Raw genomic sequence first — 21034 nt, 5'->3', positions numbered from 1 at the left:
GTGTAGAAAGAAGAAAAATCTTTAACTCTGGAAAGGTCTGCCTACATGGCTCATCAAACAATGCGACCAGACACATCTGTATATCTTCTTCCTGTCCTAATTGTTTTTCTAGGGTATGGCATGCATGTCTCTAACCATGGAATAGCTGTTAACCATAGTGAGTTCTTTTTCAAAGAACTTTTTAAACTAATGAAACTGAGTGGTATTTTAAAATTGTTTCCAGTTCTCACAAGGGAAGAGCATTGCAGCAGAAAAAAAAATTGCTTCAGTCTGCTGCTCATTGCTGATCCTTGGCCAAAAAAGTCATTCAGTGTTGCATAGATGAGTGACTCTAAAATCTGTATCAGCTGAACCACTTTTTTTTTTAATTTTTTTTTTTTTTTTTCTCAAGTGAACAGCATGCTCCACTTGTGGGATTGTGCTGGGAACAAGTTCATTAAGCTAACAAAATGAGACAGGTATATAGCAGAACTGTCAGAAAGAGCTCACATTGATCCAACCCAGTGTCTTGTTAATGAAGTGCTGTATTTATGGGATAGTACTAAAGGTTTTTAAGGTAGTGAACCATTTATGTCATTTTCTATGATAAGCATTACGTTTTGCAAGTGAAAACTACTTGTGTTGAGCCCTTTGGGTACTATGATTCAGGTAGAAATATAAGACCTTTGAAAGAAAGGCTAATCAGTTTGATAGCTTCTGTATGTTTGTTTGTTTAAAAAAAAAAAAAAAAAGTTAGTTTTGAAAGCTAGCAGAGAAGCAATATAACTAATTTTTTCAGTGTTGGTTTGTTTGCAGCAGTGTCTGAGTGGTAAAATGGAGGCCAGCGCCTCTGCCTGGAGTTTTGGCTCTGAATCTACACAGTGATGAAATTTCACATTTTCAAAGAGTCTGGCCATTTTGCTGAATGATTTGTTCTTGCTTGTACTACAGAATCAAAATCCTTAAGGGAAAGAAGAAAAATAAAACTTTGAATACCAGTAAATTAAAATGGAGCATGCAAATATTAAGAAATAGTTATGAAGCATGAAGGAAGGCTTAAAGAACAAGATCTTTGTGAGACCATAGCTTGAGAGTGATCTCAAAGCACAACTCTTGCTGAGGTTGTTGGTATAAATTTAAAAACTCAAACCTGAAGCTGATTTTTTTCTAATATATGATGGATCATTTATAGGCAAGAATTCCTTCTGATTTTTTCCTTAGAGATATATTTTTAAATTAGAAACATAAATGTAATGTCATCACTGTCACTTATATTTTATATTACTGTTTCTCTCCTGCAAACTTTTATATTCCAGGCTATAAAGATGGATCAAGTTCTGAGGTGATTTCAGCTAAGTATTATGATTAGTATTCTCTATTCACTTCGGGTCCTTTCCTTTTAAGTTCAATAGTGGGGATCAGAATGAAAACCTCCAAACTTTGTGAGTAAAATATTCCTCGTAATAATTATGCAGATTGCAATTGTCTACTGAATGAATTAATAGCATTCATCAGAATAGCATATGAAAAATCAAAGATACTTCCAAATGTTAAATAATGAATGGGTCGTTCTGAAATTAAAAAAAATTAAACAGATACATGGTCATAGGCTGCTACTCACCCTGTGAAATTGCATTTGACCTCCATTTGGGTAATTGTATTATGCCTGCCTAAATTTCCATGCACAGTGATTTACAATTGAACATACTATTCTACTCCTCCTATTCTACTTTATTGCATGTGGCTGCTGTTTATTGCTGTGTAGTTATATTTATTTAGAGGATGATCATGTTCTAGTGGCTGACTCCCATGGCTCCTATATAGATTTGCATGACAAGTGTGCTTTCCAGCTAGATAATTAATACCATGTAAACAAAAGATTACTTATATTTATGTATGTTTATATATTCTGATGTACTTCTGGTGAAAGAAAGGAGACAAAAATGTAGAACAAATAGAAAACAATTGCGTTCATTTCTTCGTGAAAATGACTGGGGGCTCCTTTCTAGGGACTGTGCCAAGAAGCATCCCATAAACTACTTCTTCAGGAACAGAGACATTTTCATGATACTGGCCTTACAGCTTCATGCAGTACATATTGAATATGAAGATATTTCTTCCTGCCTGAACAAAGGCTCAGCAGTTATCTGACATCAGTCTTCAAACGTAATTGCAAGTTTAAACTCATTGAAGAGAAAGGTGTTTTATCATAGAGAAAGTAGTGTGTGCTCGTTTTTCATTTTTAATCAGGCTTTAGCTCTGTGGCTTCATTCTAAGAAGAATTTATATCAGATGGAAATAATAGACAGAAGGTCTAATTTAAGCCCAATAATTTGAATCCTGTTTAAGAGTGTTGGAAAATGGATTGCTTTGTAATAGTTAAAGTAAAATGTCTTGCAGTTGTAACAAACGAACTTTTTCCCACTTTATGGCCAGAGGACTATATTTTGCAAAAGGGTAAGAACTTGATATAAAACAGTGGTTGGCTTAGACACACGAGCTCTGAACTGTACGTAATGCCTATTCTAACTGTACCTGGGTTGAACTGTAGAGTACTAAATAATATATATGTGAAGTAAATGTTAGATCTGAGTGGCAGTGGAACTCTAGGGACTAGTCAAAACAAACAGCAACTTACTTCTTTTATTAGTAAATGTTTGGGCATTAGCAAGAAAGAGAAAAGTTCTTCCATTTTTGCAGTACCTTTGAAACCTACCTAACACACTTTCTGTCAATCTGTTAAGTAAACCTTCCTGAAGAAATGTGTAGGTAAAGCAAGGGAGGTAAAGGAGGGACTAGTCTGAGTCTATCCCCAAAACACAATTCAAGCACGAACACAGTCTGGTCTTTAAAAATGCCAGGTATCCTGATGTTTTTTTCTTCATCTCCATCTCATGTATTGGTATTTTCTGCATCCTGGCAAGACTGATAAAAAAATAATTGTTCTACTTTCTAAAGGAACTTCGAGCCAGGACTCAGACTAAGTTTTGCTTTCAGTGCAGAAAGTATATCATTCCCCAAACTTCAACTAGTTCTCAAGAAATATAGCAATTTAACTTTTTATTTGATTCTAGTGTTTTCTAACACAGAGATATTTTTTAGGCTTGAGATTTACCTGAAAATACAAACTTCAGTATTTCAAAAACTGAAATGGGGCACTGGCACTTACACAAGTGTTTAATGACATTAGATGTTGAACTACAACTATTGTTTAGGTAGAACATATAATGTACATCCTAAATTCCTTAATTTACTTAATTATCTCCTAATTACAGTCTAATTAATTACTAATTTATCTTAATTTCCTCTGGTAATTTCCCTATTAATCCCTACTTCAATATGTTACGTTTTTATCCTTCCTCCTTTAATTGGGAAACAAATTCTATGGTCTTTGCTATGACAAAATACATATTTCTACCTCCTGCAAAAGATAGCTAATTGTGGCTTTGAAGACTGCATATTTTCATTACAAAATCAAATGACAGACCAAGAATCAGTCGCACTGAGAACCCAGGAAAACAAGAATTCTTGACATGTTATAGTTTTCCTACTTAAAAATCAAAATGAAAAAAAGTTGTCTTTGTGTGAAAACCAAATATTCTGATATATCTTCATGAAATACAGTAGTTTCAATCTTTTATTTAAGCAGATCTTTAGTGATTCTCATTTTAGAGTATTTATTTATTTTATTGAAGAACGTTATGCCTTTTTTCTCCATGTGCGAATATTAGCCATTTGCATTTCTTCCTGTGCTGGAGCTCAAGTTTCTCCTTCCTTGAAAAACTTTTTCAGTTAAAAGGTCTAGTTTCTTTCCCTCTCCTTGAAATACAACAGCATAGAGTTGTAGGTATCGGTTGCTTATATCTTGCATACATAAGGGGGGAAATCATTTCAAAGTGAAGGAAGTGCACAGTTCAGGTGATCTTTCACAATATAACTTAGGAACATTTTAATCAAAAAGGATTCTGTTGTTAGCACAGATGGAGGTAAAGCAGTGGGAACATAAGCTGTCCAATGGTAACAGAGCCAGAAAAAGAGTGGTTCTCAATTAAACAGTGTTGGCAGAGTGTAGTTCCCTGTAATTGTGCAGCAAGTCTGATGTTACATACAGGGATGAGCTGGAATGGTTTTATTTTGGAGGAGATTTTTTAAGGATTGCTTTCAGACTCACATCACATAATTTTCAAATAAATAGATTTATTATGCTTTTCAACCAGTTAGGAAAAAAAAAAAAAAAATCTGAATCATCAGAGAGAGAAAAAAAATAAATCAAAATCTGTCATCGGGTAGATGGCATCTTTGCACTTCTGGGAGGGTTCTAAGTTAATAGTGATACAGAAATATTTTTCTTCTACATGATACTTAGTATCTATATGCTTTTAACTAAGTAGATCTCAACTTAGAGAAGAAAGGAAGGAAAGGTAAAGAGAAGGGACACTCACAGGGGGAGTGTTGGATATTATATGTCTTTGTTTGCAACTAATGATGGCATAATTTAAAGATGGCAACAGAAACAGTTGGAGCTTTTTGTTGCTGAGTTATTTTTGTATAGATAGTGGTTATGGTGAATGAGAACACTATCAGGCTCTTGTTACTCTTCTGACTGCTGCTGCTTCCACTGCAGCCTGTGTATTACCCAGATTGCAAAGTTTGTGGGCTCACTTTATGCTGCCGACGATGAAGGACTTAAACTGAATTGCTTGATTATAAATTAGCTTTGATACATCCTCCTGAGAAGATGCTCACCTCTGACTGAGGGGTAGTAACAAACAAGTTGGCATGTGATATCTCTAACGACCATAGTGGTTTTCTAATTAAATGTGTATCGGGTCTGTTGTATGGCCTGAAGTAAATTAAGTGGAGATCAAGAGCCTTTTGGCTGACAGGATGGTCATGGAGCCCCAGTCCTTTCCTTCTCTGGAGAGCAGTGAGGCAAGCAGGGCTTTGGCTTCTGCAAGATTTAAGGTTCCAAAAACATTGTAAGCAATCTAAATCTGGAGTAGAGTTTTTTTCCAGGATTATAATTTAGACTAAAAACTGCTACCTAAAAGCTTGCACAAGTGGCCACTCTTGGAAGTTATTTTAATTCTCTGTGATTTCAGTGTTTTCTCTATTTTTTTTTTAAGAACATAAAGTATACTTTTATAGAAAAATGATTGTAGTTTAACCTTTTGGATTTAATTTCCCTCTTACCTTTATATTAGGACTTCTAGGTTTTGGGGGGCAAAGCCTTGTCTTACTCAGTGAATAAGTTTATCTGCTCTATTAATAATCTTTCTAAAATCTGGAAATGTAGTTATGATCTTTCTTATCCTTTGAATTGAGGTTAAATACAAATTACAATTGTTTTTATGGCCTTGTAGTATTTAGTAACATGAACCAAGTGGTAGAGTACAACTAAAGAATCCAGAAAATTCAAACTGAAGAAGTGTTTGACTTCCTTTTCTGTAGAATTTTATTGTTTTGTTTTTTCTCAAGCACTAAGTCAGCAGAAAGCAGCAGCATCACTGTGGAATCCAATCAAGTTATTTCTACTCATTGACTTCTGCTTTTGGGGATCAAGACTTGCTAACTTCAAAGCCTGAGTTCAGTTGAATGAAGAAGACTGGTAAGTGGAAATAAGGTTACTAGTCTACATCCTCAATCATCAAAAAACATTTAAACTTACTGTCACTTAGTGTTGAAGGTTATGGGGCTCTAAGAGTCTGCTTGTGTTTCAGTACTCAACAAATCAAGCTCCCAAAGTCTCCTCACTTATCTCACTAACTGATTTTCTAGTAGCACACAGTGACCCACAGCAGAAACTATTCAGTCGTTAAGGCAATCAGGCCTAAGTTGATATAAATTTTGGAAATATTAGAAAATGAAAAGCTGAATTCTTTTCTAGAAGATAAATATCCCCTCTTATTTGTCCTATTGAAGTAGACTGAGTAGCATCTTTTAGTATTTTAGTTAATAATTTCCCTCCTTTCAAGGAATATAGTGTCATAAGTGCACTTTGTTTTGTTTTGAGTTTTCCCAAAAGGCAGAAGCCTTTGGTGTCAGTAAAGGTTCTCGAGTCCTTGAATTATCCCCTTGGCCTATCTTTAAATCTAATCTTAGCCAAGCACTTACTAGTTATATGATAAAGTCAGTGATTATGGGCCAAATTCTTTTTTCAGTTACTTTACTGAAACCCACTGAAATCAATATGAGATTGGACTTCTGTAACAGGGAAGAATTTGGGCTACTGTCTTCAAGAGATAAGAACAGGGCCAATACTGTAACAACCTTTTCCAACAAAACAGACTGAGGCAAACTTAGTGTCATGTGCTGTTCTTGATGTATATAGAACTTCAAGGGTCCTAATTGGAATTTATTTTATTTAGAAAAATAATTTTTTACTTTTGGTTAGGTGCAGAAGGAGCTTGGGTGGAAAGCATTGCAAATTAATTTAACAATTAAGCTTACAAAGTACTATATTTATTTTGTAGGTGAGCAGCATCTTCGAAGATGCAGTATGGCACTGTACAGATTGTAATAGGAGTCCTTTCTTTGTATCCTCAAAACCCCATCAAGAAATAAATCAAATTATGACTGTAAATGAGGATGAGTATAGACAAGTAACTTTGCTGCATAGCGTTTTGTAGAAATAACATGACCTCTATACTCTTCTCTCTTTCCAGTTCAACTACATCACTTTTGTAAAAGAAATTGTAATTATTGTTGTTGTCATGGAGTTTCAATCTTTAAATCTGCATACCTGTAAGTGGTATGTCTGATTATGTGAATGTACATACACTTACCATAAACCATTAGACTAATTTGACCATAAAAATGAATAGAGAACAAGTTATCTCAGCTTAAGGGCCTTCTAGTTGGGAACTAGAAGGAGACAAGAAAAATGTTTTCCATTTGCCTTTTTTTTTTTTTTTTTCCACTAAGCTACTCACCAGCCTCCTTGACTGACCTCAAAACACAAGCTTTATTGTTCTTTTTTGAGTGCTTAAGCTTTTTGTATCTAATCATAAGTATAAATACATCTAAGCACCTTAAATACTGCTCTTTTTAATTCTTGAGTTCCTTTCATCCATTTCTACAAGCAGTGTTTCGGACTTCCCTTTATACCTACTTCTGTGGTTCAGCAGAACTGTAGCCTTATTTTCTTGGTAGAGGTATACAGCAAATTGGTCTGTATTGTTAACTCCTAACATCACTGTGCTATGCTTCTGCACTTGGATGATTGTGATGCTGTCTTCTATAACAGATACAGTCATATAGACACATTCAAAATGTTTTTGCACTGCTTTGCACTGTTAAGTGGTTATATTGCATGCTAAAAGTAGTTGCTTTTCAGTGTCGGGTAGAACAATCTGTAGCATTACATTCAAGTTAAAAAAAATATAAATAATATGTTCGCAAAGTATTTTTAGACTCCTGGCTGAAGGGAGATTTATATAAATGTAAGATACTATTATCTTTAGAGTCATTTTATTAAATAATAGTGGTAGGTGTCTCTAGGCATACAATTTATGTACATGAAAAACAATGGTTGACTGCTTGCATTAACAGCACAGTGTGTTGAAATGATGACAATAACAAATACCTCTGGAACACCAGCAGAAGCCATGGTATCACATATATACTGTGCAGTATGTGAACAGGCTGCAACAGCTTTGTAGAGGATTGTAAGGAAGTGCATAAAACTAAGTTGAAATGGTCTCAGACAAATACAAAATAAAGTGAGCAGCCTACATCTGGGGCTCTGTGAGAGAATAAATTGGATTGCTAGTAAAGCAGAACTTCTGCTGATTGGCAGATGACACTTGTTTTTCCTTATTCAGAAATTTATTTGGGATTTTTCACTCAGAGGATGGTGAGGGACTGGAACAGTCTTCCCAGAGAGGTTGCAGATGCCCTGTCCCTGGAGGTGTTCAAGGCCAGGTTGGATGGGCCCTGAGCATTGATCTGGTACTTGATCTAGTAGCTGGCAACCCTACAGAGTGGCAGAGGGGTTGGAACCTGATGATCCTTGTGATACCTTCTAACCCAAGACATTTTTCAATTTTCCTGTAACAATGAGCACAGGAAAGAGACCAGCATGAATCTGTCATTATGAATCAGAAATGGCAGACCTTTTGAAGGATCCACCATTTCAAAAATTGTGTGGATATTTTTCTCTAAGAAGCATCTTGAAAAACTCATGATAGCCAGACTCCTTTTTTTTTTTTTTTGTTTGTGTCTATTTTATTTTTTTGTCATTCTCTAATGAATGTCCGGATTTCTTTGAGATGAAAATGTTGCCCTAATTTTTTAGAAGTGAAGCAACAGTATTTTTCAAGAAAAGTAAAGATTTTGAAAGCAACAGAATTGCAAATGTGGATAGATTTGTCTGGAAAACAAAGAATCCACATGTGATACAATATTGTGTTCCCCACATTTATTTTTGTTCTTTATTGGAGAGAACATTGCACCACTAAATTCCAAATTATCATGAAAACCCAGAAATAGAGCCCTAATTACATAGCCTGCTGATCAAGGCAGTCATCTGGGTTTTGGGACACTTGTATACAAGTTCCCTTCCAATTAGCACATTCCAGATGAGGTCCCAGTAGCTGGCCTGCAATCAGCTTGGCACACATTCAGTAAATAGTTTTCTGTGCAAAGAAGAAAACCTTAGAAAGAAGATGATACTCTTAAATATCCTGCTACTTGATGCTTACTTAAGATGTACAGTGTGCAAGTATTTAATCTGAAGCTGAGATCTAAAGTGTCGTCTTTTCCTCAGCTTTCTGCTGTTGAATCTAAATACAAAGATTTGACTGAAATAATGCTGTAAATTAAAATATTAATGTATCCTGTTATGGTTATGTTTCTTGATAATGGTCTATGTAATATTTAGCTAATTTAGGTTTTAACTTTTTCAGCTTTTTATGCTTTGTTCTGCATTAAAGATTTGAGGAGAATCTTTGACTAAACATACATAAATATCTGGCTTCAAATAACAACTTTTCTGGTAAGTGTGGGAATGGAATTTTGTTGTTGTTGCAATATTAACCTCCCTAGAGATCACTCCAAAAGTAATGCTTCCTATTTATTTCCATGGAATCTACAACAAAAATGAAGAGCACAACAGCAGTATTTGATAGAGCAAATTCTGAGCAACTAAATGCTAGTTTTCAACACAGTCACCACCATTAGCTATGCCTCCAGAGACAAACAAGAACCTGCATGCCATGCTCATAAAAATCTGCACCAGTGGAGGTGATCCACTGTCACCACTGCTGAAATGTACCACCCACCAGCTCACTGTGCCCACATCCACTGTTTGGTCTCCATAAACTCTTATCAAGTGTCAATGGACATCAGTGGGTGCAATTTTTTTCTTCATGAAGGAATTCAATTCTACCCTTTGATTCCTACACACTTCCATTTTAGACACCATTTTGTCAGACCACCTCTCTGCTGCTACCTGTCCCGCAGCATCAAAATGTAATGGAATGTTGGAAAGAAGGTTCAGCTTCTACTGCCATGTTTCAAACATCTGCCTCTGATGTCATAAGCCAACATAATTAAATAGGAAGCATTACTTTTGCAGCAGCCTTTGTACTAGAAAAGTTCACTCTCAAGACATAGCATTTGCTTGTATGAGAAGTGCGGTCTGATTCAAAAAGCTTGCAGTACTTTGGCCTGACATTAAGAAAGCTTGAAATTCAGAGAAGTAAAAGGGCTTGCAGATATGTGACAAGAACTAGCTTGAAAGCTATGTCCTACTATAGATTTCAGAGAAAAGGGGAAAAAAGCCATTCGTATTTAAGAAGCCTTCCAATAGACTGTACACATTTCCCATTTATCTGGAATTGCACGTTTATTGGGCAAATCAGAGAAGTGCCTATGTATTTTATTGCTGTGATTTAATTTTTGTTTTTTTGTTTTTTTTCTTTTTTATCTTGCCGCATAGACCAGTTTTTCAGGAACAAACGCAAATGAAAACTATGACTTCCCTTTTTCTTTCTGCCCAAAATGTTCTTAACCCAACAAATAAATTTATGACTGGACACATTTTTTACAGAGAAGTCCAGGTAAAACTTAAAACAGAAAAGAAACATTTTTCAACCCACAGACTTTGGGACACTCGTGAAAATGACTGAAGATGATTTTATATAATTAGCACATATATCTATCTGTGAATATGTATATACAAAACCATTTATCTAAGTAAAAATTAAAAAGTGTATGTTTTCATACACACAACCTTTTTTTGTGATGATCACATCTGCAAGAAAGAATTGAAATTAAATTTGCCTGTCTTGCTAATGTTCTGCCTTTCTGTTTTCGCATGTTTTTCTAGACCACTGTTTCTGTCAGTCCACTAGTCTTTGTTTCATGATGGTAATTATCTGCCCAAATTCTTCAAGAATGAGTATGCATCAAACACTGCGGTGCTCATGCTAGAGTGAATTAATTAAAGCACCAAAAAATTCATGCTCAGTAAACAAGAACAATTGGCTTGATGCATTCTATTGTAGATTTACTCACAGAGACCTAAGGGTATGAGAAGTAACTGCTGGGAGCATCCACTGCAAATCGGAGTGTACTGTAAATTCTGTGTCTCTGTTCTGAACTTAGGCTACTAGTCATACAGCAAGTGGCTCTTTCGCCCACATCTGTTCATCCTGTCTCATTAATGTTGAAGACAGCTGTTGCCATTATGCTTCAGTGGGGTAAAGTATAGTGAGAACAAAAGTCTGGAGAAGGCATTATGTGTAGGAAAGAAGGGCAGGAAGGGGGTCCAGAAGCCTGGAATGGAAGTAAATCAAATGAAGCTCCTATATAACAGTGGGACCTGGAGGAGCTTTACTGCCAAGCCATATGGGATGGAAGTTAGGTAATGAGAGGATGCTACTGCACCATTCCATCATCTATGATGATTTCCTGGAAACTGCAAACTTTGATATATGCATGAAGAAATACAAAGCTGTAGATCAGGAGAGGGAGGACTGGATTGGCAGCCTTTGTAAGAATTCAGCCCAATAAGCAATAGTCATTCAAAATGCAATTAGATTTTAACAGCCTAATTCAGTTACAGGTGAAATTTCAGAGGTTTCACTGTGGATAAACATGGTGTGCAGTCACAGTTTATCCATTATTTAGCCAGTTATTTTCAGAAATGAGGATTGCATTAGGTTACTGGGAGCCTACTTCAGAACATGCATAGGCTGAGGTCTAATTATGTCCTTATGAATGTCAATGAGTTGTTGCAAAATTACTTCAAAGAGCAGGATATCATTTAGGTCCTCAACCACATATTTGGAAGTAGAAAAGATTGAAAACAAACTGATCAAACAAGTCTCTATTTATACAGCATTGTTTTCACATGCATTGCTTTTGTTGATAACAGTTTTAGTGTTTGGTTAAAACTGTGCAACTTCCTCTATGGGCAATTTCATTAATTTAGTTCAAGATTCCATTGATTTTAGCTTTATATAAGAAAGAAATAACTTCAAATTTATATATATTGAGTTTAAATAGGATTATGATAAATTGCCAGTAGGCACTGGTGAGCCCACAAATTTTGGCAACTTAGTAATAATTCCCTCTTTCAAGCTCTGTAATAAGTCAATTGTTTCTCACCCCACTCATCTTCCAGCAAGACTTCCCAGGGTAACTTAGAATTAATTTCATTCTTTTTCTACTCCTAAGTTCTTAAAATCATAGACAAATATTGTCTAAAAGTCAAAAGTGCTGTAAATATAATTTAGAACTAGTAAAATGCATCAGTTGCGTTTAGTTTTCTCATAAAGCTCAGAGATATTTCTGTGTTTTTGTTTTGTTTTTTGATACTGAAGAGTTGGTTTTATTTTTTTTTACTAGGTATTATGTCTTAGTGGAAATTTTAAAACTTTCAGTTTGCTTTAATACTATATATAACTTTCGGTTTATACATACTATGACTGTGTATACACAGTTATAAACCAGTCTTCTGGTTTAGCATAGTGCAGCGTACTGTGGTGGAGCTGGCTACCTTTTAGCTACTGTCATGCTCCTCTTGTTCGAAAATTGGCCATTGACCAGTCTGATTTGCTTCATGATTTAGAGAAAATTAAAGCTCATTGCCTTAATGCTGCTTACTGGCAAATAGAAATTGCTGGAACTTAAGGACATCACAGATTCATCCATTTTTTACCGATTGTGTTCTCTGCAATAGAGGTTCAGAGAAAAAGGGAGATGGCATCATACCAATATTCCTGCTCATTAGTAAAAATCCTGTTCCTAGGGAAACTGTGCTGTTGGGCACATCTGTTGATTAGCTTCAGAGCAGCTAAAATGGTGCTGTATCTCTGGTTTGTAGTAGATTGTTGCATGGCAGCAGGACTAGCTATGTCCAGGATATTTCTGATCTGAAACATGTTGCTTTTTAAATATGTGAATGATGAGATATTGGGAAAAGTTAATTGTTGCTTTGTTTCAAGTGGAGAGTAACTTACGACAATAGAAACAAAAAGAATAATACTTAAGAAGATTTTGATTTTGCCTTTTTATTGCTGTTCTGAGGAGAAATAAAACTGTCTACTATCTCTAAACTAGCAGTTTAGAGGAAAAAGTACAAGTGAGTGAAGGTGATAGGAGAAAAGTGGTGAGTCTTGCTGCAATGACAAGACAAAACCAGATGCATATGCAAAAAAACCTCTGTTCTATTGGTATTGATTCATGTCTGTCTTCTTTTTTTTTGATGGTTAGACATCCAATTTTTGGAGAATGTAAGACTAATGTCTAAAATATGATGGCTATGAAATTATATCAGATTTGAAAAAAAACAAGTGTTCAAGAAAGCTGTCTGCAACCTTTTACATTTTGCAGGAAAGAGAGAAATAATGTGAAGTTATTGTCACTTAATGTTGGACTTCAAGAAGAAGCACTGTCAGACTGAGGGCCTGAATGAAATCTGTAAATACATCATGAACTAAATTGTTATAGTAATACTTAGGCAGTGGAATTTCATTTTAGAAGGTAGTTGAACTGTCAGATGCAGTACAAAAGATTTACAGGAATTATGATGTCTGGAAACATTTGAAAGAATGTTCTTCTTCTGTCTACATGACTGATACATCTGGAGCCTGTGATAGTAAAGCAGGCAAAATTAGCAGAAGTTGGTATCGCAGGATTTCTATTCAAGATGAAAAACAGTAACTCCAGAATCTTCTAGAAATAACAATCTTGTTGGAAATTCAAGATACATTTTTTAGATTTATAAATTCAATGTAGTTGAAGTTTATATTTCTAAAGGCATGTCTGAATTCAGGCTTGCTAAATCAGAGCAAGGATCTGCATACAAATCATGTCTTATGTTAGTCACACAACAGGTCCGATTAAGTACTCCCTTTTTCAGAAATTCTATGAATGAAATCCAGTTTCTAAACTTCAGAAGGATCTTGGTTTCTTTTTCATATGCAAATCAAGGGATTTATTTGTGATTTTTTTCTTTTTTTTCCCCCTCAGATTACTTTAAAGTCATCTACAACCAATGCATTTTCATTAGCTTTACTTTCTTTGAAGACTACAGGAACTATTCTTATAAGATAATTAAAGTATTACTACAAAAAAATATATGTACTTGAACTGTGTGAACTGTATTACCAGGGACAATGGTAATGTGATCCTGTCCAAAGGTCAGAACATGGTAGCTGAATCAGAAATGTGAATGCCACTGTCCCATAGAAAATTATACTTAATGTAATACATTCTCAAGTTCCACATCTGTTTTTGAAGGTACACAAAATATTGCTAACATATTTCTGCTGCTATCCTTGATAGGCCAGAACACTTGCTTTTCTTCTGAAGGTTGCGCTGAAGTCAACATCAGCCAAACAAAACTTCTAATGGTAGTGTTTCCTCACTTTTGAGAGTTAAATCCAAATGAAGATATTGTGTTATGTGTTACTATATACCTCCATTTGCTTCTTCACCTAACAAAGTTATTATTGCAATCTATAATCCCCACTTGTTACAATCAAGGATCCAGGAAGATTCAAGAGGATTGAGCACTGGGCATTAAGTGAACACCACAGTTAAGTGCATTTGGAGGATGAAATAAAAACATTAAAAAACAAAACAAAAACAAACAAACAAAAACAACAAAGAGCCAGACCATTGCTCCCCAGCCACTGCCAAGATCCCAATGTTTCTAAGAGAATGCAGGTGGATGACTGGACAAGAAAACTTGGTGGTTTTTTTTTGTTGTTGTTGTTTTTGTTTGTTTGTTTGTTTTGTTTTGTTTGTAACTTATTTGTACCTGCATGAGATAATTTTTTTGTCCAGTACACTTTTCAATCTCTGTCCTGACATCATAATCTTGATCACTTAGCAATTGTCGAAGAAATGAGCACCAGAGTCTCTATGACCCATATGAAAGACATGTTAGCTTCACATGGAGAACAGCTGGGGCTGCTGTGTTGGTGAAGGTTTAGAAGTGGAGAAGTGAAGATTAATTTAGATGCTATTTTAAAAAGGAAAAGACCGTAAGAGTGGGCTTTACACCCTGAGGGTTATATGCTTTATGCATTATTCATGGATTATAATTGAATACATGATTATAGAAAAGGCAGGGGAGAGGCAGAACTATAAGTCCTGAAGGCTGTTACTTTACAAGGTAACAAGGAAACTTAGTGTTCCTGCTGATAATGAACAGTTAACTGGAATAGTTTGGTACTACATCTTCATGATGATGTATCAAATACATTATTATTTTACATAACTTGAAGTAGTAAACTTTATTATGATTATAAATGATAGACATTAATGGATCATTAATCCATATAATACTGCAATCTCAATTAATTTAAAATTCTTCTTAAGAAACTTTCTGACACCTTCTACCAGAAAATGACTTATTTTATTTATCCCTAATCATTCCACAGTTCTTCGGTTCCAATAATTACTGCTCTAATTCTCAACTGTTTGTTCAGATCACCTTTAGCCATGATTCTCAGAAATTTAAATACAGAAACAGCGTGTCATGCTTCACAGAAATATGTAAATTTATTAACTAAATTATATCCTATAAGATAATACCTAAGAAGGCTCCACACATTAACCAATTCTATGCAATAGGGTTATATTTATTGCTGCATTATGTATAATTATCCAGGTAGGTGTTTTCCATTTTAAGTAATCAATCAATTAATTCCCATCTCATGATAGGTTGAGATCTGCAGTTAACAAATATCCTCTGTTTCTAAATTTCGACAATTTGATTTCTCTAAACAGGACCTCGTCAAACATCAGTCATGAAAGTTCTGAAGTCATATATTGACACAAAGGCCATGGGCTAAAATGATAATAAATTAGGTTGTATAGTTCAAGCAGCTACTTTTAAAGGCTGTAGTCCTTGATGTAGAGGAAACTAAAAAACCAAAACTCCAAGCAGCCATTGTTTACCTTGGTGTACTAGGCAAATTTGCATTGATTGGCTTCTGATTGGCATCAGCTGACCAGGTTCCACAGAAATCAAGAAGAAACTGAGTTCAGTTTATATCTCATGCAACGTAACTTTTCACAATTTAATGAGCAAATAAGCAAAGGAATGAATCTCAGAAATCAAATTCCTAAAATGTCATATTAACTTCTAAACTGGATTAGCATGATGGATCTACAGTGGCAATAATAAGACTCAAAACTATCCACAGAAATTTGGAAACAGTCTACTTGTTTAGTTCTTCAAATTCAAGTCTTTCCTCATGGTTGATTGCAGTCTGAAAAAAAGTGTGCCTGTGTGTTTTTTATACTAAATCTGGATAAATAATACAGTAGAGGATGTTAGGAAATTTTTGCAGTCAGTCAGGGCTGTGAAGTTGTTAATAAGTATAAGATAGCTTTTTCATTGTTCAGTTCTGTTTTTCTTTTTTCTTCATACGTTAATAATTTTTACCTCTGTAAAACGGTATCTAAATGCACTTACGTGTAGATGCATCACTCTTCATTCCAAACTCCTGATCTGGCTGTAGTTCTGAGTGCCTTTTCTTCATTCAAAGTTATGTTTTGATGAGGATTAGCATGATTCTGGCCTTACATGTACTCACATACACTGATACTTTGCCTAGTATCAGGAGAATTGTGTTTCCTTGAGTACTGCTTCTGCGCCTACTTATCTGAAACTCCTTCTTGTGAAACTATGATGGCATCCTTACTGATTCAAGTTCTTCATGTCTATTGTGCTGAAATAGTGTTCGTAAGGAATATCTAGAGGTCACTCTCTTGTATAATTCCTATTTTATTGAACTGCAAATAGAAAACCATTATGAACTATGCAGATAGGCATTTGACTCCCAACTGAATACTGTATATGGAACAACATATAATCAATTTTATGAATTCCTTAACTGAAGCTGTCAAAAAATGGCTTTTCTTTTAAGCTAGAGGGTCAAAAATACTTGTAAAGCTTCTGGATCCAGAGGATTTGTATGATAGTGATGAATAAGCATAATCTGAGCAAGTATATTCTAATTATCTGATTTTGAATTATGATCTGGTGTTCTGAAAGTGACTGTATGAGAAATGATTTGAATTTGCTTAGCTGAATTATTTTTTAATAAATATTACAGAGATTTCGTTTTACTAGATTTTAATTGTGTTTTTCATCAGGCTTCCATTGACTTACAAAATATCTATTTTGGCTTTTCTTCTTTTGCATTTTTTAAAAATAATTCTCAGTATTTTCCAGCCAGGTGTTCTGTAAGAATCACTTTTGAGCCTCTTTGTTGTAAGCTGATCTTTGACAATACAGAAAGTATATCAAATAATTGTGTGGAAATGCTCCAGCATTTTCCTGCTGTTTCTCAAAATGTATTTGCTTTCAGAGGGGTGTTTCTTCCTTGATCTTCACACTGATTGGCAATTAAAAAAAAAAAGAAAAAACCCTTGCTCTATAAAATTAATTGGAATAATTACCATACTTCTTCACTGTAGCATTGTTTTACCTTAGAAACAAAAACAAAAGAGTTTGTGCTGTCAATTTTGTTTGTTTGTTTCTGAAGAAGCATGGTCATGAAGACATTGCTGCATTTCTAAAGATGTGGATGTCTTGGAATTATCACAGTATAATGCTTCTAAACTCTATCCAGGATCTAAGGAAAAAAAGCACTTGAAAGAAATCTCTTTGGATCAGTTAAAAAATCATATGAATCTAATGCCAATACTCTAAATTCTCCAATTAATACTCCAACTAATGCTCAACTTCGGCTTCCACAGAACTGAACTTGTAGAAAGGCCTTACAGAAGGATGCAACCAACTGCTTGTTTTCTCCATTTCATGTACAAGTCATCTGCACTGAAGTAGGACAAACCATCTAAAGTATTTGTTATGTCTTTCTTTTTCTGCACTCAGAGAAAGATGCTCTTTTTCCAGGAACTAACTCACAGAACAGGAGGAAGGATGGCATATGGAGGCCATGTATATACATTTACTGTACCCACAATAAAACATTTATGCTCCGTCTCTGTGAATGATGATCTGTCATATTCTACAGTTATTACTTTATGTACATAATTTTGGTACTTTTTTAGCTCCTGGTGTGTGAAGAATGCTGTATATGAGTAGTAGTGTTACTTTGCCTGAAAGTAAAGGTTTATAAGAGTATTTGTGTGAATGTCATTGTTCAGTGATAAAGATCTAATTGAAGAATTCAGTGAATGTTTTACAGTGGTTGTTTTATCTACTATATCTACTTTCTAGTTTTGGATGCAGAACACCATCACAATGACAATTTATTGTATCCTAAAAACAATATTTGCAATTGAAAGGCTAAATGTTAGCATTACTCTTATACTTAGAATTCCTTAAGGCACACTTAAGGTTTCCTAGAAAGAAGAATTTGTATTTGGGCTTTTTTATGCATTCCTTTCTAAATTCTAATGTATGTGCTTTGCAAAGCAGTGTAAAATGATCTTGTTTTGTTTTAGGACATTGTTAGAGAAGCCATTTGACATAACTACTGGTAAGAACAAAACATTTTACTTTACCTCTGTTTTTTTCAAACATTGAAATAAAATCTCTGAATATTTCTGAAGGAGGAAAATATTTTATCACATTTATTTAAAAAATGATTACAAGTCTAAAATCCATTTAGAAGTGAGTGCTATTTTTATTTTATTTTATTTTATTTTTATATTATTATTTTTAAATTTGGAGGAATGATGACTGAAGTCTCTTTTGTGTAGAATTCTTATGTAAAACAAGAGAAAGATGTCAGGAATCTGGTATTTAAATAGCACACAAAACAACTTCAGAGAACAAAAAAAGAATATATTTTAAGCATTTAAAAAGTGAGATTAACATTTAATTGCTTTCAGAAATTCTCAGACTATGAATGGTGCTTTTTCTAATTCAAAATATGAAGTATATGCTAAAACATTGTGGACTTTCTGCTCCTGTCAAAGTAGATATTTTACTGAAAACACCTTTTTGTATCTAGAGAGCAAATGCTGTATCACAGATGAGTGAGTATGTTGCTCATGTACTTTATAACAAGTATATAGAAACAAAATGCTGCTCACCATGTCCTGCTCAGTTAGCAGAAAAAAGGAACAGATAATAAAATCAGAGAAATTGATTTTAGTTTCAGGATGAAAAAAAAAGAATAGAAATGTTGAAGTAAAATAGTGAAAATGTTTATGAAGTATTGTCATGGAAGTACAATTTCAGTAAGAAAAATATTCAAATTAAGTGATTTTTTTTTTCTTTTTAACCAGACAGAAGGTCATTATGAGGAACTATACAAAGTGTTCTGAACGAACATCCTATCAGGAATTTGAAAAAACACTGCTTTGATATATGTATATATTTATATTCAAAACCAAAGTTAGCCTACTTTAAATACATCTGATTGGAGAGTATTAAAATTTGGAAAGCTGAAAATGGGTATAATATGCAAAAAAATGGCTTTCTGATTATAAGCATATTTATGTTTTGCCTTTGTAAATAACATTTTCATATAGCATTAACAATCCATTTGCTTTCCTTTATGATGTTAAATGCTTTTCATGTTTGGTTTTGTCTGAAACTAAATATTCCCTGAATATTTAAGCCACATAAAACTTCTTCATGGTGGATCTTTTGAGAAGTCTAGGAGATTTCTTGCATTGCCTTTGCATAGTGCACTACAAGGCCACAAGTTTCTAGGCTTATAAGATTTTCTCAGCCTTCATAAGTTGTAGTATATTCAGTTGTTTTAGTTAACAGACTCTTTTTTCTATTCCTTTCTGATTGATGGAAATGAAAAAAAGGAGAGACTTCAGTTTTCTCTTCGTATGATCATTGAGTGCTTTATGTGAGACTTCATATAAAATTAACAGAATTTAGAGAGGAAAGTAGAGAACATGAATATTCCAGTGGCTGGAAGAGAGATACTGAGATAGAAAGCAGTCCATTTTTAATTATTTAATGAGCTTTCAGAATATACTGAGTCCTTGTACTGTGTAATACAAAATAGTACATCATAGCACTTCCCCCTAAGTATGGTCAATGGTTGTGATGGGGATATCCCTGCATTTATTCTCTGTTGACATCTGGGGGCTAAATTATAAGTAAAAATTGAAACTAGGTAAGACTGCATACTGCAAGATGACATAAATCACTAGGCCATACCACTGAGTGAGTTTATCCTTTACAAGTAATATGTCAACAGAGATGTAATACTGAGATTTCTTTGGATTTTTCTTTTATTAACAGGAGAGTATGACACTACTGGACCTCTGAGAGGTAGCAATTTGCCGAAGATGACAGTGAATTATATAGCAAGGTGGCTGATATCATCGGAAGGAGGACCAACCAAAGCAAAGATGAAACTGTGAGAGCAACCACGGAGCAAGAAATAAGTGGAAAGGTTTATGCTGTCTGTGGATATGGATAGCATATGTATATGACTTTGCAAAAGCAGTTTGCTGAAAGAGGACATCATTAGAGAGTGAGGTAATTGCACTTGTTCTGAGTGTTGAAGTGGTGGGAAATATGTAGTTGATGGCAAGTTGTAGCTGTTGTCATGATGATAGAGCTAGAAGGTAACTTGGTAAAGATAGCTCCAAAGAAGAGAGTTACATGCATTACTCCATCCATTTCTCACTGTCTGACACAGTTAGGCTGCAATGAAACAATCATTAAAAGGCTAGTTGTAAAACATGCAATGTTATGGGGAGCGCAGCCTCAAATTTTTTTTTCTCACTGTTCAGCCAGTGAAAGTTCTTCCTCCTCTTTCTTGTGAGGCAATTATTTTAATACAGTACAGCTTTCAGTGCTGCAAAGATGACATTGGTAGAACGAAACTGTACTAGTGCAGTTGAGGTTTAATACAGTTATGCTTTTCTTCCCTTGTCAGTCAGTCAGATGGTGCACATGATGAGTTAGGAACTGTGTGTGATACTTCTTGTATAAGCATTCATATTACAGAAGATGCAACTCACCACTGTGAAAGGTTTACTTTAAGCAGCCTGCAGCAAAGTCACGTGTGCTGCTTTTCAAGTCATTAAAATGCAGTCATTTTGTGGACAACTTCCTTTCTGGTAACCATTCCACACCATGTTCTGAAGTAACAAATTACGTTTTTATTAAGAAAAGTAATCACTAAAATTTTCAGCACTTGATACTACTTTTTCAATTTCTTTATGTCAGTGAATATCAGAGATGTTTTTAGTCTGGGAAAGAATACACAATTTGAAGTAAGAAGAAAACTGTAACTGTTTCTACTTATGTTTTGTGTTTCTACCAAAAGATATAAAAAGGAAAAAGAGTTGGGAAACAACACAAGTGACTTACAGCAGTAATGCAGAAGGCAATTTCAAAGGTTTCAAAATTTGACACTGTCTTCATTTAAATATTACCCTGTTCTTTTAATATTGTTACTGCAAAAGTTGTAGGAATTTTTATTTTATTTTTCTCCTTGTTCCTTAGTCTTGTGATTCCCATACCTTACATTACATGTGTATGTATCAATGGATGGAACATCCATGCACAAAGTTCTGACATTGTTAAGATAAATCTACACAGTTTTTAGTAAAAGCTTTAGCAAAACTTTCAGACTCTTTG

At 34.5% G+C, this 21034-nt stretch overlaps 1 long non-coding RNA gene across 1 annotated transcript in view; it reads left to right on the top strand.

The window, feature by feature from the left end:
* LOC116226090 (uncharacterized) overlaps positions 1-20511 on the top strand; it is a 410572-nt gene extending 390061 nt beyond the window's left edge. Inside the window, exons 7-10 of the long non-coding RNA XR_016465827.1 lie at positions 5458-5587; positions 8886-8974; positions 17917-17951; positions 19685-20511. This is a non-coding gene — a long non-coding RNA (uncharacterized LOC116226090). The remainder of the gene's footprint in view (positions 1-5457; positions 5588-8885; positions 8975-17916; positions 17952-19684) is intronic.
* Positions 20512-21034: the final 523 nt, after the last annotated feature.

This window comes from Phasianus colchicus, chromosome 4, assembly GCF_987193195.1.
Source record: "Phasianus colchicus chromosome 4, bPhaCol1.hap1.1, whole genome shotgun sequence".
In the NCBI taxonomy this organism is placed as follows: domain Eukaryota; kingdom Metazoa; phylum Chordata; class Aves; order Galliformes; family Phasianidae; genus Phasianus; species Phasianus colchicus.
This window is presented reverse-complemented; position numbering and strand designations above follow the sequence as displayed.